Source organism: Heliconius melpomene, chromosome 10 (genome assembly GCF_056956725.1).
Source record: "Heliconius melpomene rosina isolate 202511_hmr_F chromosome 10, ASM5695672v1, whole genome shotgun sequence".
NCBI lineage: Eukaryota > Metazoa > Arthropoda > Insecta > Lepidoptera > Nymphalidae > Heliconius > Heliconius melpomene.
Window position 1 is genome coordinate 9,370,820 of NC_140398.1, and position 22,626 is coordinate 9,393,445.

The 22,626-nt window shown below is 31.8% G+C and overlaps 1 protein-coding gene across 6 annotated transcripts in view; it reads left to right on the forward strand.

Annotated features, from left to right (window-relative positions):
* The window catches only part of kcc (solute carrier family 12 member kcc), a 257,609-nt gene that overhangs the window by 10,412 nt on the left and 224,571 nt on the right, over window positions 1-22,626 (forward strand). The window lies entirely within an intron of this gene.

The window sequence follows — 22,626 nt, forward strand, 5'->3', positions numbered from 1 at the left end:
AGCCTGTGCGAAAAATGCCAAACTTAGTCATAGATAAAAAAATCAAAATATCTGTACATAATCTGCTATAGTATAAAAAGCGTATATAAAAAAATACATTTAACAAATTTTCCAAAAAGATATGGCAGAATGGTACTTATAATTTATTATAATTATATCTAGAAATTCAAACGGTCAAAGGGCCAGATCATTGAAAATTTGACATGAGTTGACATTTATAATTTTTAGAAACTACACAAATTATTAATAGTTAGTTGTGTGCTCACACCCCATTATCAATGTACACGAACATTTGGAACAATCAGCTATCGACATGTCTATTTAACACTTACACCGGTGATTGCAATTCTCCAGCTGATTAATGTTTGCTACGACAGTATGACGACCGCAAATATTAATTACCTTGTTGTTTCTACCTATGAGTACTGAATTACAGGATTGTTATTGATATTTGATATAACGTGTGTTTATTATAAATAATTATTATACGTAATGCCAGGCGAGTGGTGAAGGGGCACAAAGGGCGATTGTAAACGTGATTGGTTGTCGGTTCGATACCTAGTCGAGGAAATGAAATATTTATTTCAATTTATATTTTTATTTCTTAGCTGTGGTATCGAGACAAAGCGAGGAGTTGATTTACGTTTCCAGAATTTGGCGGGAAGTGGGGTTAGGCTCTCTCTGCCTACCCTGCTATATGCGGGATATAGCGTGAAGCTGTATTTTAATTTAGTTTACCTAATCGGTTGACCGTTTGAATTAGTTATTAATTTATTTACATAAATTAAAATCTTATTAATAAACCGAAATTTTTCGATTTTTTCATAGAACTATTAAATATAAACAAAGCGGAGGTTTTCCATCGATATAGTAAAGTTACAATATTTATATTGTGATCAATATTATACATTTCAATGAATAGCATAAATTTTTGAGTAACGAAAAATTATAAAAAAATTACCTATAGAGATACTTATATAAAAATATAATAAAACTCTACAGAAGTTTATTTTTACTATATAGTAAAAAGTATAGTAATACAGGACACTTAGAGCTGGCATCGAGCATGGAGTTTGTATTATTACATATAAACAGATGTTATCGATGGGTATCAAACCTGTTACTATTATCATTAAAATACTTATATACTACTAGGCATAGTTGTATGAAAGGCATCCCATCTGAGTTTGCTTATACTCTCGTGCACTCTACGTACTTGTTCGGTAACAGTGCACCTGAACTTTGCTACATAACTTCTATTTTATTAGGATAACCCTTTTTCTTTTATTTTATTAGGATAGATGCCATAGGCGGTAATATTATAAGTGCATATTTTATTATGATATAAGAACATATACCATATTTATATACCATATTTGTATAAACGCATATATTGTAGTTTCATTTTATATTGAAGAAAAATCACGTAAAATATTTATAAATATTTTATTTACAGTTATATAAATGACTAATATATAAAAATCCAAATGAAAATTAATTAATGTACGAGATATGGAAAATACTGTATAAAAAATAAATAAAAACAACGACAATGTAAACAAACGAGTAAGCCGCAGATAGGGTAAAGTCCCCACATAATGAATTATTCATAAATATACTAATCTTTATATTATAATTGAAATAATAATTCTGTATGCCACTCTCAGTATAATGTTATTTACGTATATTTTATTATTGTAATGGAAATAAGAACAGCTTAAATAATTTATATGAATATCTAACTATGTTATCTGGACGTAATGGACGGTATTCAAATCCTGTTATATAAAGGGGATATTTTTAGGTCTGGTCATCAGAATAGTCCATGCATCAATCTCTTCATAAAAGCAATCTGCCAGTCAGATACATGACTTCATGCTTATACCTTCCTTCAGTGTCATCGACACTGGGTTTTCGGTTAACCGATGTCCCCACTTACCAACCACTCTTGTATTATACATGTTTTTATCATTCTTTTGTCACTCACCTTCTTAACGTGCCTAAATCATCTCAGCACGTTCTTCTCCATTTTTACTCTTATATCCTCGCGAGTGATAATACCGATGCCTAAACTAACTTAACTAAACCAAATAAGTAAAAATATATTTTTTACAATAATTCAATATAGAAACGTAAAAATCAAACGCTGTTAAAACGTTTATTGAACCGTCTACCGGAGAGCGGTAGGTAAACATCGGTAGTAATTTGATTGACTCCGCCGACTCGCGCAGTTTGCTATATTTATTCGAATATGGATGCTTTTGCATTCAGGCATTTGAAAATGCAACAAACATTTTTATGACAACACGATTGTTATTCTTTAAAATTTGCTTTTGTACAGATAAAATATGGTATCATAGTAAAAACCGGTTAAGTGTGAGTCGGACTCGCATACCGAGGTTTACGTACCATTTTCAGGATTGTGAACGGGAAGTAAAACTTATAAATGTAGATAAATTTAATTTCATACAAAATTGTGCCCATATGCACAAATTTTGTATGAAATTAACTATTAATATACATTTGTAATTCAGCGGAAAGTGGGGAACTCCCTTTGCTGGTGAATACAGTGGTGTGTGAAGTACACTGGTGGATACAGAGGGAAAATAAAAAAAATAAAAAATATAAATACAAGTAAGGAGGAATTATACTTTAACCCTATTTGAAAGGTATGAATTTCATACCGTTTTTATGTCATTTAATCTTTATAAAGCTGTTGTGTTTGTGAAAATCGAAGTTGTTATGAGATTAAAAAAGATTATATTGCTATTTCAACCTGGATTTGAATATAAAAGGGTTGTAAAGTAAAAAGGTTCGAATAGAGATATTCGATTGGTAAAACAAAATACTCTCATGCTCTGAATTTAACAAATTTGCAATAAAAATATAACAATATTTTTGAATGTCATAAAATACAGCATAATTATATTGAATTGTGAATGCCCATGACACTTGTGATTAATCGTTTTCATTCTATACTTTAAATGAAAATGGAAACCAATTAATAAAACGTACACAAGAGTATATAAACATTTAAAATTACTCATTAAATAACTATGGCGATCTACATACAAAATTATAATAAATTGCTATCAATAGCTAGGCTGGACTGTTGTCTTTAGTTATGGTTGCAGTTCTATAAAGGAAAACACAACTTTTGAGCGTAGTTTTGCAATATAATCACTCTATTTTCATTGAAATCAGTTCAGAAAGACTACAGCCAAAGAGAATTATTTTAATATGCAAGTTGCAATTTAATTAATGCTTTCAATTTGATGAATATCCGAACGCGACTACGGCTTTTCAAAATATTTACAATAAAAGTTGTATTTTTAGCATAAAATTTCATCATATTAAAAGTCAGGCACCCAAGTTGAATTCTGTTCGTTTTAACAGGTCGTTGCTCACAGTCTAATTCCATTGCAACTTCATCTTAGTATAATTATGTTTCCTTTGACATTTTTCAAAAGTGCTCTTTTGAAACGTAGTTTACTAGTGTATGACCTATTTCTACCTATCCATTTTCAGGCCATGTTTGGTCTACATAGTAAACAAAGCTTTATTGTGTTTGCTTTAGGTTTATTTTCGCCTGGCACAAAGCCTGTGTGCATTCACTACGCGGAAAATGTTCGCGTACAATACATTTCAGCTCTGATACCGGCCACCTATTGAGTATCGTTATAAAGTAAATTGACGCTTTGCGCCGTTCTGAGGCTAACCATACGGATTTAATGAAGCCCCCGGAAAATTTATTTCTAATGAGCGGTAGTGCGTAATAATTTTATTTTAATTAATTTTTGTGTAAAGTAATTGTGAGAGGGGTATGTCTCTATGCCGTGGAAGAGGACAGGCCTCTGCCTCATCACATGATGATGATGAATCAGATAATTATTGAGGGTGGACTATTAATTAACGTGACAGGTCGGTTGTGGGTTCGATTGGGGGAATGTAATCGGAGAAATATATCGAGCACTTGGGGAAATGATTATATTGGAATTAAAAAAATATATAATAGGTACTAAATGTCCCAAAAGTTGAGCAAAACGTGCAAGGAGTGTTTTAACACTAGATTCCCTCGCCTACCGATTTTAGGGGAAAGCATAAAGCTGCTATATACTTCTTTATCAAATTCATCATCTTCATCAAATTAACTAGCCATTTTATTACAATACTTATCATGTCTTTAAGCTAACAAGTGAATTATCTAATTCTCTTTATCTAATTTAAAACAAAAAGTATGTTGAGGTATAAAAGAAATACATAAATAAAACATTAAATGTTATTTATAGCGCAACTTTGTTGATACATCTAAAAGGTTACCTTGAAAAGAAACTTAAGTTCCACAAGAAGTTTATCTAAGGATATAAACGCCTGTTACCCCACTTGAAGTGACCTTTGTAATAAAATTGAATTTTATTTTAAAATTCAGTATTTATTTTTTATATGAAAAGATTGAAGTTAGTTAAATGTCGATTCTTAATAAGTATTCAACACCATATGAGCTTAAATAATGTAAAAAAGCTTTCATATTATATATAGTAAGTCCCACTTTATTATAATTAAAACACAATAAATAGTTTATTAACAGTATGAACTTAATTTTACATCAAGACACGCGCTTGCGTGACCAGTCAAGTTAAAAAGTTGGAAACGCGCGATGTGTATTTTACAATAACCATTTCAAGCTACTTTTAAACCATTCATTACTAGTTATCAACGTTAATTTGAGATAAGATTCTAGCTCTCAATTAGGCTTGGCAATTTTTTACCGCCAGGCACCAAAACAAATATTGATATTTGGGCTAAATTTCACTCTACAATTTTTAATGTAATAATAACAAGGCTTGTACCTTTAAAAATTATCGAGTTAAATTTAGAGCTTGAATTTTGATTCCGAGTGAACGCAGAACTCGGCACCCCTATCTCCCATTTTTTGATCGGTGAAGTCTATCTATTATTACTTAATATTTAACTTGGCTCTCACTTCACATTTATGTTTTGATGGGATTGTTTGATGAATAATACGTACGTCTTTACGTCTTTACGTTATCGAATGATTGGAATTCAGAATAAATATTTGTATTTACACAAGTAAAAAAATACTTTTTCAGAATATTCCATACCGATCGATACTAATTTCTTTGCTACCTTGGCATTATAAAAGAAAATAGAAGCATAGGCCTACAAATATTTATAAAATACTAGCCTATAAATGCGCCATAACTCTCTTTGAATTGTAGAAGGAAGGTGAAGGAAAATAGCAAGCCAAGTGGAACAATGCGGTGACACGTAAACTAATAGGTAAATAACACTCGAACGTGCCTACATTTAAATAGTGTTAGTATTACAGGTATATCCTGGATTTATTTGGACTTAAAATAATTATTTTGTCATGTTTTCTATTCAATTTATTTAGCCATACATATTTATATATTGGAATTTTGTCCTTGGAGGGAATCTATGGAGTTTTACGATAGTTGATGAAGCGAAGTGAAACGAAGAGATTGGTAATGTTATTGAATAGTATTGAAAATTAAGTATATAAGTAATATATGTAATTAATTATATTGCAACAGAATTTATCCGAAAAGTATGTTACATTATAATGACAAAATTTTACATCATTATGAAACCCAAGCGTTGATTTCGTGAATTCTTTGGAATTTCAACAAAAAACTTTAGCTGGTGGTTATCATTAAATTGAGTTAAAATATTGTTTAGGTACAAGGCAAAAAAGGTATTAATACTAACTTTTAGTGTAACTAAACGTAGGCACGCGATATTTGTAATGTCTTCAAATTTTATTCTATATTTCTAGGCAATACATATATTAATTCGAGTAGCTTTTCGCTCATGACTTTACCTGAGCCGTATTCGATTTTCCTAGGGATATTGTCTCGCGGTAATATGTAGCCTACAATGTGTTTTATTAATTAAGACTATAATTTTCAATGTATACTTATCTATCTTAGAAAATGACGATCTCTGCCACTCAACACGCAGTGTCTCTAGAATTCGATGGAATGCAGGGAACGAAAGTGTCTTACTATAGTGTAGTCTGTTAATTTGCACAGTGTCTTAACACTACGTCTCCAGGCTCTCTCTGCCTACCTTGCTGTCTGGAATACATAGAAAAAAAAAATGTTCTGCCTAAAATGTATAAGTAAGTTGACGTTAACCTTCAAGACCATTTTATTAGATTGGATGCTATCATAACATACATTTACCTTTATGTAGCTATCAATTTTTATGACACTGATAAGTTACAAAGTTTATTATTATATGATGTTTATCTTGAATCAATTTAATTATATATGTAGGTTTGTATTGCTTAATTTGTAATTCATAATATGTATTGCCAAGCCGTCGTGGCGCAGTTCTACAAGGCTGTGACGTGACGGTTGTGGGTTCGATCCACATTCGAGGGAATGAATTTTCATTTCTTCGTTTTGCATTGGAAAATTACTTTGGCAAAAACGTTATTTGATTCGTTAATTAATTCGTTAATTTTGATTTATAAATAAAAAAGTTATATTAATTAACTTTTTATTTTATTTCTCCGACGAAATTGTTTAAGAAAAGTTTTATTAAACTTTAGTTTTCAATGTAATATTATTATATGTAAAGTGATAATTTATATGACACACAAATATATACACACACACACACACACACACACACACACACACAATCACACATATTAAAAAAATCTATTTTCAAAATATTGAAATAAAAGAAGCAAAAGAATTCTTGCTTCTTACGCGCGCTATGTTAGCAAATTATAAATCTATGATCATTAATATTTGCGTAACAAATCATAATCTTATCGAATTTTTCACATTTGGTTTCCCACACCGACGAAGTCATCACAGCTAGAATATACTACATTTCTATATAGATGAAACTAAAAAGATTTAAAAACAAAGAAAACTAATTCAATAATTGTTATTATAATATACCTTCCTACCTGGCAGAAGTAAAGTGGTTTATGTCGCTTATTAGCTAAGATTAATGTCGAACAGTACGCCAAGGCAAGGTCAAGAGCAAACGTAGTAAAACATTTTACGTCTTACGCAGTATTCGTATAAATACGAATACGAATATCGCTGGCTTTCCACAGTTACACATTCTAGTATATTGATTTGGAAATTCCAAATTTTCGTTCTTCACATGGTTTTTAATTAAACTCCCTTCCCTCTGCTTCCTGCTATGGTCGGTCGTTCCTACGTTATTCCTTTCCCATTAAGACACTCTCTTACTTTATTTTCTGCTGAATTAAACTGTTATTAGGCCTCGCGTGTTGAGTGGTGGAACCGCGCTTTGGCTCATTACCAGAGCGAGGAAATGAAAATTTTAAATGTTTGATTGCCTCGAATTGAATCTACAATCTGTCGCGTGTTCGGTTGTATGCTTGTTCCCCTGTGCTATGACTGTCCTTATTAGATAATTTGGAAGTTTAAATTATTATTTTGACTAAACGTTGAACTTGGTTAGTCTCAGGAACTATTGTTTCGAATTGATGACTTTTTTTGGTGTTAAACTGTCTGTTTATCGAGGAAATTAATAAGAAATTGATGTCATAAAGTAGTGTCTAAAGTTAAAGGTCAAAAATTAAATTACACTCAAAGGAATGTTAGTTTCAACACTAGTGTATTTACTCTTTACATAAAGTGGAGGAAAATTACAGCGATTTTCCATGTGAAAAGGTAAAATAGTACTAAATATAAATATTTTATATTCCATCTGACTGTAATATGCCAGTCGGTTTCAATATTTGGACTAACAACTACCGACCGAACGTGACAAAAGGTAAATCAGAGGGGACACTGTGTTTAAAGTAAGGGTTAGTATTTCATTCATTCAGGTTGAAATTAACTCTTCAAGTTAAAAAGAGATAGATATAGAGGGGAGATTACACGCAGACAGCTGATATACCTTGGTATATTTATGAATCTATTTACACAGGTATATTTATGAATCTATTTTAACATGTCGGTTCAAAATGTCGTACGCGTGTAACTATTGATATTTATATAAAAATATACAAACATTCTAACTGATATAAAAAATACGTCATTTCAGGTAATTATTATAAGAGGCGGTCGTGGCGCAGCGGCACAAGGGTGTGACTGTAACGCGACGGTTGTGGGTTCGATCCCCACTCGAGGGAGTGAAATATTTATTTATTTAGAAATATTTTTTTAAATTTATGTTTCCATTTCTTCGCTCTGGTGACGAGACCAAGCGCGGCGTTGAGTTCTGCCACTCAACACGCAATGCCTCCAGAATTCGGCAGAAAGTGGGGAGCGGAGTGTCTTAACATCAGGTTTGCTCTACCTACCCTGCTATATGCGTGATAGAGCATGAGGCAAAAGAAAATTCGTGAAAAGCTAATTAATTATAGCTAAGCAATATCCAAGAGAGGAGTAATCACATAAGATCGTATAGGACACTTCCATTATCTATCTATATACGAGTATATAAAAGGACTTGTCCTCACTGACTGAGGTAAGACGCACGCACAGCCGTAACCGCTGTTGGTAGAAACGTTAAATTTGGACAAAAGTTTACTTTCGTAATCTGGACATCCACTAAGAAGGGATTTTGGAAAATTTTAACCCTAAAGGGGTGAAATAGGGGTTCAAAGTTTGTATGGAAAAAAAATTAAATCGGCACCGATTTTTATAAAATTTGAAATTTGGATTTTTAAAAGTATTTAATTGAACACGTGTTTCATCGTTTTCTAGAATTCTCCCCCTAAGGGTGCAAATAAGGGGTTGAAAGTTTGTATAGGTTTTTTTTAAATCGTCACCAATTTTTATAAAATTAGAAATTCAGACTCTTAAACGTATATAATTAAACACATGTTTCATGGTTTTCTAGAATTCACCCCCTAAGAGAGCAAATAAGGGGTTGAAAGTTTGTATGGGAAAATTCTTAAATTTTTACCACCGATTTTTATAAAATTTGATATTTAGACTCTTAAAAATATTTAATTGAACATATGTTTTATGGTTTTCTAGAATTTACCCCCTAAGGGTGCAAATAAGGGGTTGAAAGTTTGTATGGAAGAATCTTTAAATCGCCACCGATTTTTATAAAATTTGAAATTTAGACTCTTAAAAATATTTCATTGAACACATGTTTCATGAGTTATTAGAGTTCACCCTTAAATACGCAAGCGAAGCTGCGCGCGTCCGCTAGTAACTTATATTGTTGTTCAAACATTTAAATTTATGTTAATTTTAATACAACCATTAAAATACCTAATGTTTTCCTATTTAGTTCTGCCCGTAGTATTTTGTATTGTTTATATATTCAAATTTCTGTTTGTGAGATTAACTTAATATGTGGAAATATGCGTATTTGATGTGCTATTTTGAATTAACAATCATGGCCCTACTGTCCTTGACAGCATCAATAAAACGATGAAGGGAGAGTGATAAGCCAAGATTTGTATTGGTTTGAAAGGCACATTGAAGCTTATCCATATTTTAAATTCCCTCGAGTGGGAATCGAATCCAAAATCGTCAAACCGCGTTCAGTTACACTCATAAATTAATTTTAGAGGATACTTAATAGGATACCTTATGATAGTAATTGATGTAATTAATTATTATCTATAATTGAACTGTTATTTGATACTAACACCTTAACGTTTATAGTTTGCTAATCAAGAATTGAGTGAACAACCCATTTTTTTATGTATTTGAAATATTTTTTCTCAATAAACTTTTATTTGTTGAAGCGAATCGTGGCGCAGGGACAAAAGCGTGTGACTGCAGCCACGATAGGTTGTGGGTTCGATGCTTCTACGATTCTTCGCTCTGGTGTCGAGGCAAAACGCGGCGTTGAGTTCTTTCACTTAGCACTTTGTGCTAATGCCTCCAGAATTCGGCGGAAAAAGGGGGAACGGGATATCTAAGCACTAAGTTCACTCTGCCTGTTGTATAAGGGATAAAAAACTTATTTGTTAATGTTACTTACTTATAAAAATAATCGTAATGAAAGCTTCATACAAAACGGTATACTGACCTTTTGTAGGTCAAATGTTAATATATGAGTCATACTGATAAGTTATCAATTCACGTCTGTTCAGTTACAATCGGTCACATATTTGTCATAATGCTATTTATTGTTATTATGACAACAATACTTTTATTAAAAAAATTGACTGCCTTTGCTAAACGCGATGGTCGTGGGTTCGGGCCCTAGTTGGGGTAATTATTTTTTTGTCTTTTCTCATTAAATGAACTGAAAAATCTCTGTCATCTGACAGAGTTTCCCAAAAAGAGTAGACTTATATCTATAAGTCTACTCTTTTTGGGAACATTCCGTTTCTCAAGTTGTGTATTATGATGTAACTCTAATTACGAAGAACGTGCTTTAGATATATTTTTTTTTTCTTTTAATTTTGTTGACTTACAAGCTTAATTTTTTTTCTGTAGGTACTCTAAGGCACAGTAAATATGGTTATTTAATATTAAATTCAGCTTTACACCTCCACTGTTATACTGTTTTTTCTTTTGTGATACAGAACCCTAAAGTTACGATTGCAGCTTTGACCTTATGCGGTAAAGTTTATGAACAACACAGATGTGCCATTCATTTCTTACTGATTTATATATTACTACAACTTTTTCGGTCAAAATTCACATAATTGAAGAAATAAATACTAAATTTTATACACCTGGGATTACATATGTTATTTGCATTTACGTAAGTAGGCCGTTGCCACTTTTACGACTTTTGTAGCAGTCACGAGACTTGCTGCAAATATAGTTGACTGGAACCAGTTGGTCGGACCATGTGACCAGGTGAGCTCACCACCTCGTGATCACATGGCGAAACATTAATTAAACAACATATTATTAATTCTTTAATATATTACATACTAGTAAACGGACTAGGCTTTGCTCGTACGTAAATACAATTTTTCATATGTTTTATTATGGAAAAGGATTTACATCATCATGTATCGTTATTGTGTGAAAATTTTACGTAATTTAATAAAAATTGTCATAATATATAGTTCAAATTTTACTACAAATATTTACTGTAAGCATTTTGTATAATCGAATATAACTTTTCTTTTATTTTGAAAAATTAACACGTTGTTTGTAGCTCTATCAACTTGGTTTCAGTGATTTTCCTTGTCTAGATGTTTATGTCTATAAATAAATACTAAATAATACTTAATAAAAAAATTATTCACAGACAGACAATTTCTAAGACAACTAAAGTTAACAACGATTATATTTTAGTTAAACTACGACGTTTCGCTCATTCAGTAGCCATGATGTAATTATACAAATGTTTCTTACAAAATTTTTCGTTTGTTTTATTTAAATAATTTAAATTATTTAGTGTTTACCATGTCTCTACCATTGTTTTACATATTACTCTAACCTTGTTCTGAATTTTTATAAGATTTGTGAGATATTTTGATTGATTTTGATGTTTTGAGAGAAGAAACTCAACGCCGCACATTGTCTTGCCGTAGCAAGACAATTTAATTGACAATTCGACATCTTTTTTTAAACATAGAAAAAGTAATAAATAAATCGATGTCTAGAGATGTCTTTAATGAACATGCTCGGTTTCCTTCCTCCTTAAACATCCCTTTGAACATGGCATTTCTACCCAACTTTTGCTAGTTAGTGCAATCTAGTAGAAGATACATATTTCCTTCAAATTCATCAGGTTCAATGCTTGCCATCACTTCGGCTTCAGGCAGAGAGAACCTAGTAGGTACTAAGATACTCCGCCCCCCAATTTCCGTTGAATTCTGGAGGCATAGCGTGGTGAGTGGCGGAACACAAGCCGCGCCTTGCCTGATCGTTCCAGATCGAGGAAATAATATATATATATATATATATATATATATATATATATATATTTTAAGTGGTAATCGAACCCTTAACCAGTCACGTTTACAGTCGCACGCTGGTGCCACTCTGCCACGACTGACCTCAACTTTATTTGCTGAATTATAAATATAAATTATACCTATTCTAATATTTATTCAGATGGATTTCATTAGCATTGTGGAAGAAACCAAGCCATTTATTATATTTAGAAGACAATATTAACATATTTAATTTGTATGGTAATATTCCAAATAACGAGAATTAATTTCATTGTGACCGTTGCGGGATTTCCGTGGATTGAGAGACGCGGTCAGTCGTAGTTATTGGATTAGAACATCTGATTGCATAGAGTCAACTGTCGCTTATAAACAACATCTATATAGATAAAATCGAAAGGTCACTCACTCATCACGGATCAAGAATTTGTAACATTCGACTTCTAAGGGGTTGTTTTTGGGGTTGAAAGTTTGTATGAAACCTCGTACCTACAAATGCTAGGAGTCTCAAATTTTGCATGAACGTCACTTATAGGACGTAGGTACTCATAGAGACAGAAATTAATAATAACGTAGTTCACGCAGGCGAAGCCGCGGGCGGGCCGCTAGTACTCGTTTATATATAAGCCAAATATTTTTATGAATTCATTTTTATTCTGGTATCTTAAACCAATATTTCTAACTGTTTCTACATAAAACATATATTTTTTATCGTTTTATTATTATGGTATCTTCCTTATACAGTCACATTGGCAGTTATAGTCATTGTATTTGGCAAACTTAAATAACACTTAAATTTTAGATTTCAGATTTACAAAATTATTCTTTTTTGACGGAACAGCTCGTACTTTATATATAAATAGTTAGTTCACTTTTAGTTTTACAGCATATATTTTACATTCTAGTGCAACTTTTTCATTCACTACCATAACTTCAAAAATGTTCTCTATTTCTCATTTTACCGATTTCATTTTTATCCAATCTCGAGTTGATATGAAGTGTGGAGCTCTTGATTGTTCTCAACTTCAAATGGACTCTACATTAGAAAAGCTATATGTATCAAAGAACTTTAATACTACGGATATAGTTATAGATATATATATGTATGTATATGTATAGATATATATATATATGTGTGTATGTATATATATATTGTAGTATGTATTATGTATATAATGTGTTAGTTAATATATATATTTTTCTGATATTTTAATAATTGTTTTTTGATTGCACTGTGTTGTTATTCCGCTGTTTGGCTCTCATCCACTTCCATAGGTTGGCTGGAAGAGATTTCTTTCAGAAATAAGCCCGCCATTGTAAACATATCTTTTTAACTGTTTTCTTACTTTTTTCTTACATGTGCAATAAAGAATATATATAGATGCAATTTCTATTAGGTTCTTAGATATTGTAACTTTTCATACCGTTTTTATTACCCTTTGCTTAGATTTGCTATCTGGGATGGGTTTATTTTATTACCTATACCTAATTATGAAATGGTGAAATAAACTGTGTAAGTTGTAGACACTAAGCATTTTTCAGCGTAAACAAAGTACGTCGTGATTATATCGTAGAACCGGCGATCTCATGATATCGTTGACTACACCGTAGAATCGTCGTTTAACTATATAATCCACTAAAATCGTAGCTACTTGGTGATATCGATCTTATCTTACCAAATCGTAAAACAATTTAAATTATTTACCGATAATACCGGGAATTTTTGCGACAAATATAAAGATCGTGAAAAGTGGAGAAGGTTGAGCAGATCCTGGCAAACGGTGGGATTAATGCCATGAGGAAGAAGAGTGTATTTAGTAGAACGTGCAGAGGGAACCTAGGTACTGGTAAAAGAATCGGTTGCTCACTTTCCATTCAATTTTCGAGTCATTCCGTGTGGGTAGAAAAACAAAAAAGAGAGTAAAGAGATGTATATAATGTACCACGCCGCTATATGATAAATTCAACCCTACATTATTTCAACGTCAACAAAAACACAGAGTTTGTTGAAAATTTAATTTTACGAGTAAATTTACTTTGTGCTCAACGTGAACTATGCTTGTTATCATTTATTTTTACTTAGTTATGTTTTAGATTATACACTAACTGAAACAAAAATGTTAAGACTGTTTCAAAGGGATATCATTTTTATATTATTTATTGTATTTATTTAAATTGCACATTTACTTTGGAATTGTATCTATATCAGATTTTATTATTTTATTTGCTACTTGTTGAAACTAAGAAAAACTAAAAGATAGCAATTTTGGAACGTTGCCAGCAGATTGTGTCAGGTGTTGGTTTCCAATACAGGCTGTTATGTGGCTTTGCTCACTTACGCCCAACTGTTGCTGAAATTATATTTGTACTGAATATTATTTGAACTAAAGCTATATTAGGTAGCATATTAGTTAAGGACGTATAAGGTGTCCTAATTATTTATACTATGTAAAAAAAACGGCCAGACCGTGGCCGAGGCTAACGGGGCGCAGGGCCATCATGTTTGTTTGCGAATATAAATAGAATAAATAAATATAATCCTGAAATGTAGTATGTGAGTTATTTTGCAATTGGCACGTGGACTGACATTAAAAAGTTAAAGTTCATATAAAAATACTTTTTAAATCGCATGTATCTAGCAAAACTGCAAAAAATTTTTATACGTTCCAGTCTGTCGCTTGATATTTTTTATTTTTGTAGAAAGCGTTAAAATTAAATTTTATTAAACTCAATTACAAGCTGCCAGTTTATATAAAATACTAGCGGCCCGCTCGCGGTTTCACCCGCGTGAACTATGTTATTATTAATTTCTGTCTCCATGGCTACGTCCTAGTGACGTCTATGCAAAATTTGAGACTCAGAGCGTTTGTAGTAACGTAGTTTCATACAAACTTTCGACCCCAAAAACAACCCCTTAGAAGTCGAATATTGCAAATTCCCGTCTTAGCGAGCACCTACGTCCTATAAGTAACTCCAATGCAAAATTTGAGATTCCTAGCACATGCCGTTTCTGAGATTTCGTGATGAGTGAGTGACCTTTCGATTTTATATATTATATAGATATTATAATATGGTTTATATTGTAGTATTAAAAGTCACCTATTTTCAATGCCATTGCGGCCAAGTGGCTATCTAACTGTAAGCGCGTTGTTTGTGGATTCAATCCCCACTATGATATAATGATTAAGTTAAAATGTGTGGGTGATGTCAAATTCCACCAGTGTTCAATTTCATGTACAATTTCATCATATAGTGTCTTCACACTAAAGAGAAGACACTGTGTTCTCCACTTTTCCTCTTTCCTCATAGAAAAAAATCTGTTTTTGTAGGAAGGAAGAAAAGAGGGGAATATAGAGAATATGACATGGATTTTTTCAAAACAAATTTTAACCCTCATGCTTGGTTGTACACTTTAAACGGCTAACAAACGTTAGTTATACGAAATATATAAATTATTTATTTATTCTCTTGAACAAAACTCACATAATGCAATAAGCTTCTTATTCTCAATACATAGTAACTTTCAAGCAAAAGGTTTATTTTAAATGAAAAATATCCTCTGAAATATTTTGTCCTCAGTTTAAAAGCCCTTTTATAAAGGAAATTGGAGAATGGAAACCATTCATCTGCAAATACTTTGCAAAGAAAAATGATAGAACACAAAAGAATTATACCTAGTTTGAATGATAGGAACTCAAATACAACTAAAATGAGAATGCTAATAATATTTTAAAAACGTTTTCAAAACAGATTACCTTAAATCCATTTTACCATTAAGAGAGTTAAGTATCTGTAATTTTATTGTAAAAAGTTCTTGTAAGTAATATTATTCGAAATATTATTACCAAATTTAATTTAAAGACAATTTAAATAATATGTGATGCCGTCTTGGAGCAGGGGCTGTAAACGCAATAGTGGACTCGTTCTCCATGTGAGTGAATTATTATTTAATTTAATTTAAATTTAAATTTAAATTTAAATTTAAATTAAATTTAAATTTAATTTAATTATTTTCATTTCCTCAGTCTACTAAAAAAACGCGGCGTTGAGTTCCGCCACCTTAAACGCAATGATATGATAAGAAATAGAAGAAAATGAAGAATCAAATGAACTACTTACCATAATCAATAGTGTATTCGTAACATAACTGAGAGAAATACTTGGTTTTGACGTGGGCGAAGCTAGAATCCGATACACCTAAATACGAGTATAGTTCTTGAGTAATATTTATTCGAACTACTTTTTATTCGTGTCATATTGGAATATTGGAAAATAAACCAAAACGTAATCAAAACTGAATTGACCTATTTCGTGGGAAGCCGTACTCGAGTGGATTAGACGATAATTCCCTTACGCGGTGCCATGATCAGAATTTCGCTTTGCTTTGCGATGGCTTAGTTTTTTAATTAAAATTCTATTTACGTAATGTACTGTCGCTTGGGGAAGTTTTGCTGAGACGAATTTTAGTTGTAATTCCTTATTTTTTACTTGTTATGTGTAAAAATACATATTAACTTCTGATAATTAAAATTAAAGTATGTATAAGGATAACACATGTTATCTCGTTCATTCAAAATATTAAAAAAACTTGAACTTTTGAAGACTTTTCAACGTAAATAAATATAAATTTTTTGACTGTTTTACGTGTGCCGGATGAGAAATGCCGGACGAGCGTCAATCAAATGTATAACCAAATTTCATTGCAATCAGTGGAGCAGATTGAAATTTCAGATTAAGCTCTATCGTACATTTATTTAATAACTTTAGAGCTATTTTCATAAATATTTTCATAAAGATTCTTTACAACCGCTAGTTGTTTGAAGACAATATTTAATTAGCCGGAGTATTTTATGTGCATTATTTTTATTATTTGATATTTTTTTGTCATGGCGCAAATGAAACAGCGATTGAACTTAACGCTTGGATTTGATCACCACTAGCAAAAATTAATTTCTATTATTAAATACCGCCACTCCATACGTCATATCTTAAAAATTGACCACCAAAATGAGGTGCCAAAAGTTTTAATACTAGCTGCGTAAAAAAGCGTGAAGCTACAACCCTAATAAGGACCAGAGTTGTCGAGGTACTAGTACTAGCTGTGTACATGTAGTTTTAACGATCAAAATATTTATTCTATGCAGATGTTAACCAGCTAAGATACTTGAACTGTATGAGTAAACGAGCATATGCTAATTAATGAGCAATTGCTTCAATTTATGTTTCTATTTTGTTAGTAAATAATTATTATTTGTAAAATTGTAGTCATCGTGGCGCTACTAGGTGGAGCTTGGAGGTTTTGGGTACAATCTCATTCAACCTCAACTATTTACCCTCCTAACTATTCGGATTCAATTTTGAAGGGTCAAAACCCTTATTATAAGGATCTTGTCTTTTTATTATATTTTAAATCCATATTATACAAATTTAGTTAGATTTTAAATTAAATATTTAATATTATCTTTTGCTCAATCTGGTATCGAGGCACTGCGCGGCGTTGAGTTCCGCCAATACGCAATGAAGAGAACGGAGTGTCTTAACACTAGGTTCCCAATACCTATTCTGCTATGGCACAGCGTAAAGCTAAAAAAAATAAGGACCTAATTATAAATATGACATTCAAAATTAGATCTGGTCATCACGAAACAGTTTGCAAGCTTTCGGGGTACTAAATTATTTTCGTGTCTCTATCTGGTAAGATAAAATATAGGGTTAAGGCGTTAAGTTTTGCCACTAAACACGTACCTAATGGGTAATTTTACTTCGGGCGGAAATTAAAACAGGAAATTAGTCTTCAAAAGTTCTTTCTGGTTACCTTTTTAAGCGAAATCCAGCTAAATAGAGAAAATATCCTATTAATTAGTCATTTTCATAAAATTAAAATTACGTTGTCATTATGGATTAAAGTTACCGCAACAAATGTGTGACGTAATAGAAATGGAAGAGTCGAATACTATACAAAGGTCAGGGCTTCTTCGATATAACTACTGCAAGTCTACTTAGGTTCTAGAAGTCCTTGAAAGACGAAAGAGTAGAAATGTAAAGGAATGTATAATATAAATTAATATATGTGTTGTTTTTCTGGTTTTACACAAAATATTGTACATATTTTTGCTGGAAAAGAAGAGATACTTCTATTAAAACACTAATAATTCTAATTTTTGAGATATTGTGTGTTGAGTTGCTTGTTACCAGCTTGCGAAAGTATATTAAAATATTTAAAATTTAATTTCCTCGAGTGGAAATCGAATCCACAACCTGTCGCGTTTACAGCTACATGCTTGTGCCCCACGAAACGTGCACGAGTCACGATTGGCCTCAACATCATAGATAACCAGTACAAAATTCTGAAAGAATCAACATTCATCTTCTCTCGATATCATTAAAACGTATGATTTCAATTGATACAATAAAATATTAAAAAGTAGCGTAAGGTCATCTTAGTCGTTCGTATTACAATTGGCCTTAGCTTAGCGGTCCCTCGCGACGAAGCCCTATGTTGCCGTCACGATACAATTCTGTGGTAATCTTACTTACGAGTTAGAGTTATTTTCTTTTATCAATTCTTGCTCGTATATAAAAAATAAATGATGTGGGTAATATTAGAAAAGTTATACCTAACTAAAAGAAATTACGTGTTTACTTGTTTGAATCGTTTCTATCTGCGGAAGACACGTATTAAAATTAATTAAGACAGAGAAAGCCTAGTATTAAGGCACTCCGTCCCCTACTTTCAGAAGAATTCCGGAGACATTATGTGATGAGTGGCGAACCTCAACTCCGCCTTTTACCTCGACATCAGAGCGGAGGAATGAAAAACAAATGTTTCATTTTCTCACATGGGGATCGAACCTTACAACCAGTTTCGCTTAAAGCCACACACCTGTACCACGACTAGCCTCAAATTAAACAGAATATTCGATATTTAGATCATATATTTACATTTAGATTTAGATAACTAAAACCAGGTGTTAAGACGTCCACACCTACGAGTATAATGATCGCGTCTATAAGAAGACGATATTCCACTGCACTAGGATGGCCTCCATTTTTGTGATGTATTGATTCTAAATTTAAATTTAGCTACAGTTAATCATGGAAGTTATTTAAATAACGGAAACAGTTTTGTGTTTACATTTACACCACTCGCATACTATGAGTCATATACTCGTAATGTTCCTGGCGTAGATTTATTTATAAAAAAATTACATGTTTTTTTAAATAAAAATAATAAAATAAGATATAAGTCAATAATGTGGAATGATTGACGGTGCGTCTGTAATTTAATTGCAGACTGATTGCCCAAGATCAACAATAATGGAGGAGATTAAGAAGTATCTATAGCCAAGTCTTAGAAGAGGCTGGTATGATGCTGATGATGACAAATGTGGAATACGGAGTGATTTCCCTCTAAATTTGTTCTAATTGCTCTGCGTAACTTTCAAAATCAACCATATTATCATAATATTTTTAAAAATACAAGGTGATGTACAAAATGACTGTAGAAATTTTAGAAGAGTTCACTAAACCTTGAAAGTAATCAATCTTCGGGATAGATGGATTACTTTGGTAATTGAATAACAGTTAGATTAGCTCTTCAGTTTTGCTGCCTCCTTCTTTAGGATTATAAGAATTTTTGCGTTTATTTAATTCTAGCGACTCGCTTGATATATACATACATACATACGGTATACGCTTTGTATACATTTTTTGATTATTTATAACAGAAGATGGAAATAATCTTTTAAATTTTCTAAACATCTTTTAAAGTCATGCCCAAATTAAGATAAATTGGTAATATATTAAAATAAATTACTATAAAATCGTTTGCTCATTAAACCCCCTTTTATATTAAAATATTCGAGCATTTCCTTCAATATCGGAGATTGAGTGACAAGTCGAAAGTCAATTGGAGTCTGGATCGGCTTAAATTATCTCAAATTGTAAGCGAGCATTGTTTCAGGGTATCAACTTAATAACAGTTCCATTCTGTTGTTCTGATCTTTAACCTGTGTTCGGTATTATAGTTAAATAATTTAATTTTAAAAGTAAGTATATAATATTTTTAAATATATTCATCATGATATATACATGACATATTTTACTCAACACGCAACGCCTCCAGAATGCGGTAGAAACTGGGAGTGTCTTAACACTAGGTTCTCTCTGCCTACCCTGCTGTGTGCAGGATACAACGAGAAGCTGATTTAATTTGATTCTTATATTTGTTTATCGTAGCCCAATAGGACAGTGTACAATTGTATGGATTTGGTTATGAGGGCGATTATATTTAAATTATTTTCAGTTCCCCGTTCTTCTGAGACAAAGTTCGGCGTTGAGTTTTGACATTCAATACGTAATGTCTGAAATTTAAGCAGAAAGTGGATAACGGATACTGCAAAATTTTGTGTACTTACTGCTAGCCGCAAAGCCTGCACGCTTATAGCAATTCCGTTATTTCTCAATTTTGGTGTAATTATTCTAGATCCTCTCTGAATCCTACTAATATTATAAATGTGAAAGTTTATAAGGTTGAATGATTTGGATAAAATTAGCTTATACATCAAATGGCACATAGACTACAATTTAAGTAAACATTTTGTAAAATTTGTATATATAAACGAATATTATTGCTTATTTATAAAACGTATAAAAATATGAAAGTCTCTAAGTGTAATAACACTTTAAAAATGTTATGAACATTATTAGTTTACATAAATTTTATATAATTATACTACAATAATTATTTTACATTGATATAAAAATTATATAATTAATAATATATATTTTTGGTAATAGAAAGTATCGAACCCACATTTACATACAGTACACAATTGTCACCAGCTACGGTCAACTCGCAGTAAGCGTTGAAGGATTACTTAACTAAGTTCCCCACGTCCAAGGTGGCTTAAGTGAGGTAAGTTATTTATTTCCTGAGCTCGCAGGGACGTGTGGGTTAATTAACTTGCAACTTAATAAATGTATATTAATTAATTAGGATTATGGAGAAGTATATATTAGTCTTAAATATGATATCTGTTACATAAAATAAATATATTGTGTTATAATAAATGCGTTATGATAACAAGTAGGTAATTGAGTGAAGTTGTCAATATTAATAAAAAAATATTTTTTGAAAACAACCTTTCTAAATTTTTTTATGGTGTACTTTTTTATGGTGTATGGTGTTTTAAAAATCAAGCCCTTTCATCTGATAACCCATATTAGGGTAAATGGAGATATGCCGAAATGTTTTCTTAGCTTCTCGCTGTATCTCAGGCCAAAGGACTTTGGGAACCTAGTGCTAACACACTCTATTTCCATTAAGAAATTCCGTTCCCCGCTTTCCGCTGCATTTTAGAGGCATTATATGTTGACTGGCGGAACTCAACGCCTCGCTTTGCCTCCTAAGCCGATATAGCTATTAATCATTGATCACATGACCACAAATAGAAATATAATAATATAAACTCCCTGTTTTAGCTTCACGCTGTATCCCGCATTTAGCAGGGTAGGCAGAGGGAGCCTAGTGTTAGGACACTCCGTTCTCCACCACGACACTAGTGCGAAGAAATGAAAATTTCTTGGAGTGGGAATTGAACCCACAACCTGTAGCGTAGACAGTTACACGCTTGTATCCCTGCGCTACGAATGGAAAAATCTATTAACCTATTTATTAATAGTTTCCTATTATAGAAGAAGATTCAATAGATAGATATAATTATATCACAGTATCTTTTGTTACAATAATTGAATTGAAAAATGTAAATAAGAAGCTCGGAACAATAGCCTGCTCTGTTTGTTAGACATCACTTTGAGCCTTATTGTTGTGCCAAGTCTAAAGGTGCGCGCTCTACGTAGCGTAGCGGTCTGAAAGGTCTCGTTCAGAGAAATTCACGCTTAATCCGTTTGTACATAAAGTTTTATTGTGAAAATGTCTCGTTTTATAACTAAAAATAACATTTTGTACCGTAAAGAAATATTACAGATATATATAGATACGTTTCTTTAAAATCCATACAATAGTAATCTAACATCGGTATTATTAAACTTTTTCAATAATAAATTAACTGAAGCTTAGATATATAAGATAATAGTTCAATCTTTTTTATGATACGTAAAGAATCACTTTTTAATATAGTTAATAGAAAAATCAGCGGAAAGTGCAAAAAAATGAGGCAATTACTTACCTTTGATAGAAAAAATTAAAAGGATACACAAGCTTACTATTTTTTATTACATATAAATAGGTAATATAAAGTAATTGTGTTTTGCTTAATATATTTTGTTATTAGTTAAATTTAAATTACTAATTAGAGGGGCAGCTCACCGAAAAGAACATCCATTTACCACAATCTCTATATGTTTTTTTCAGCCTTATGCTTTATTCCGCATGTAGTAGAGTAGGCAGACTTTTTATGGAATTCGGGGGCATTGCATGTTGAGTGGCGATACTCAACGCCGCGTTTTGTCTCGGCACTCGAGCAAAAAAAGGAAAACATTTCATTTGCTCGAGTGGGAATTGAACCCATAACCTGTCACTTTTAAAGTCATACACTCTTGTGTGTTGATCTGTATATTTTTTTAAGGTAATGTACATACATACATTCATATAAATTATTTGTAACAGTTGTAGACATTCCCATTATGGTGCGTCATTATGCCGAAGGAAATTGTTATTTCTTAGAAACGAACACGTTAGCAGAATTAAGCACACTTGGTGCTTAATTTCGACAAATAAACGAGATTATTCACTTTAA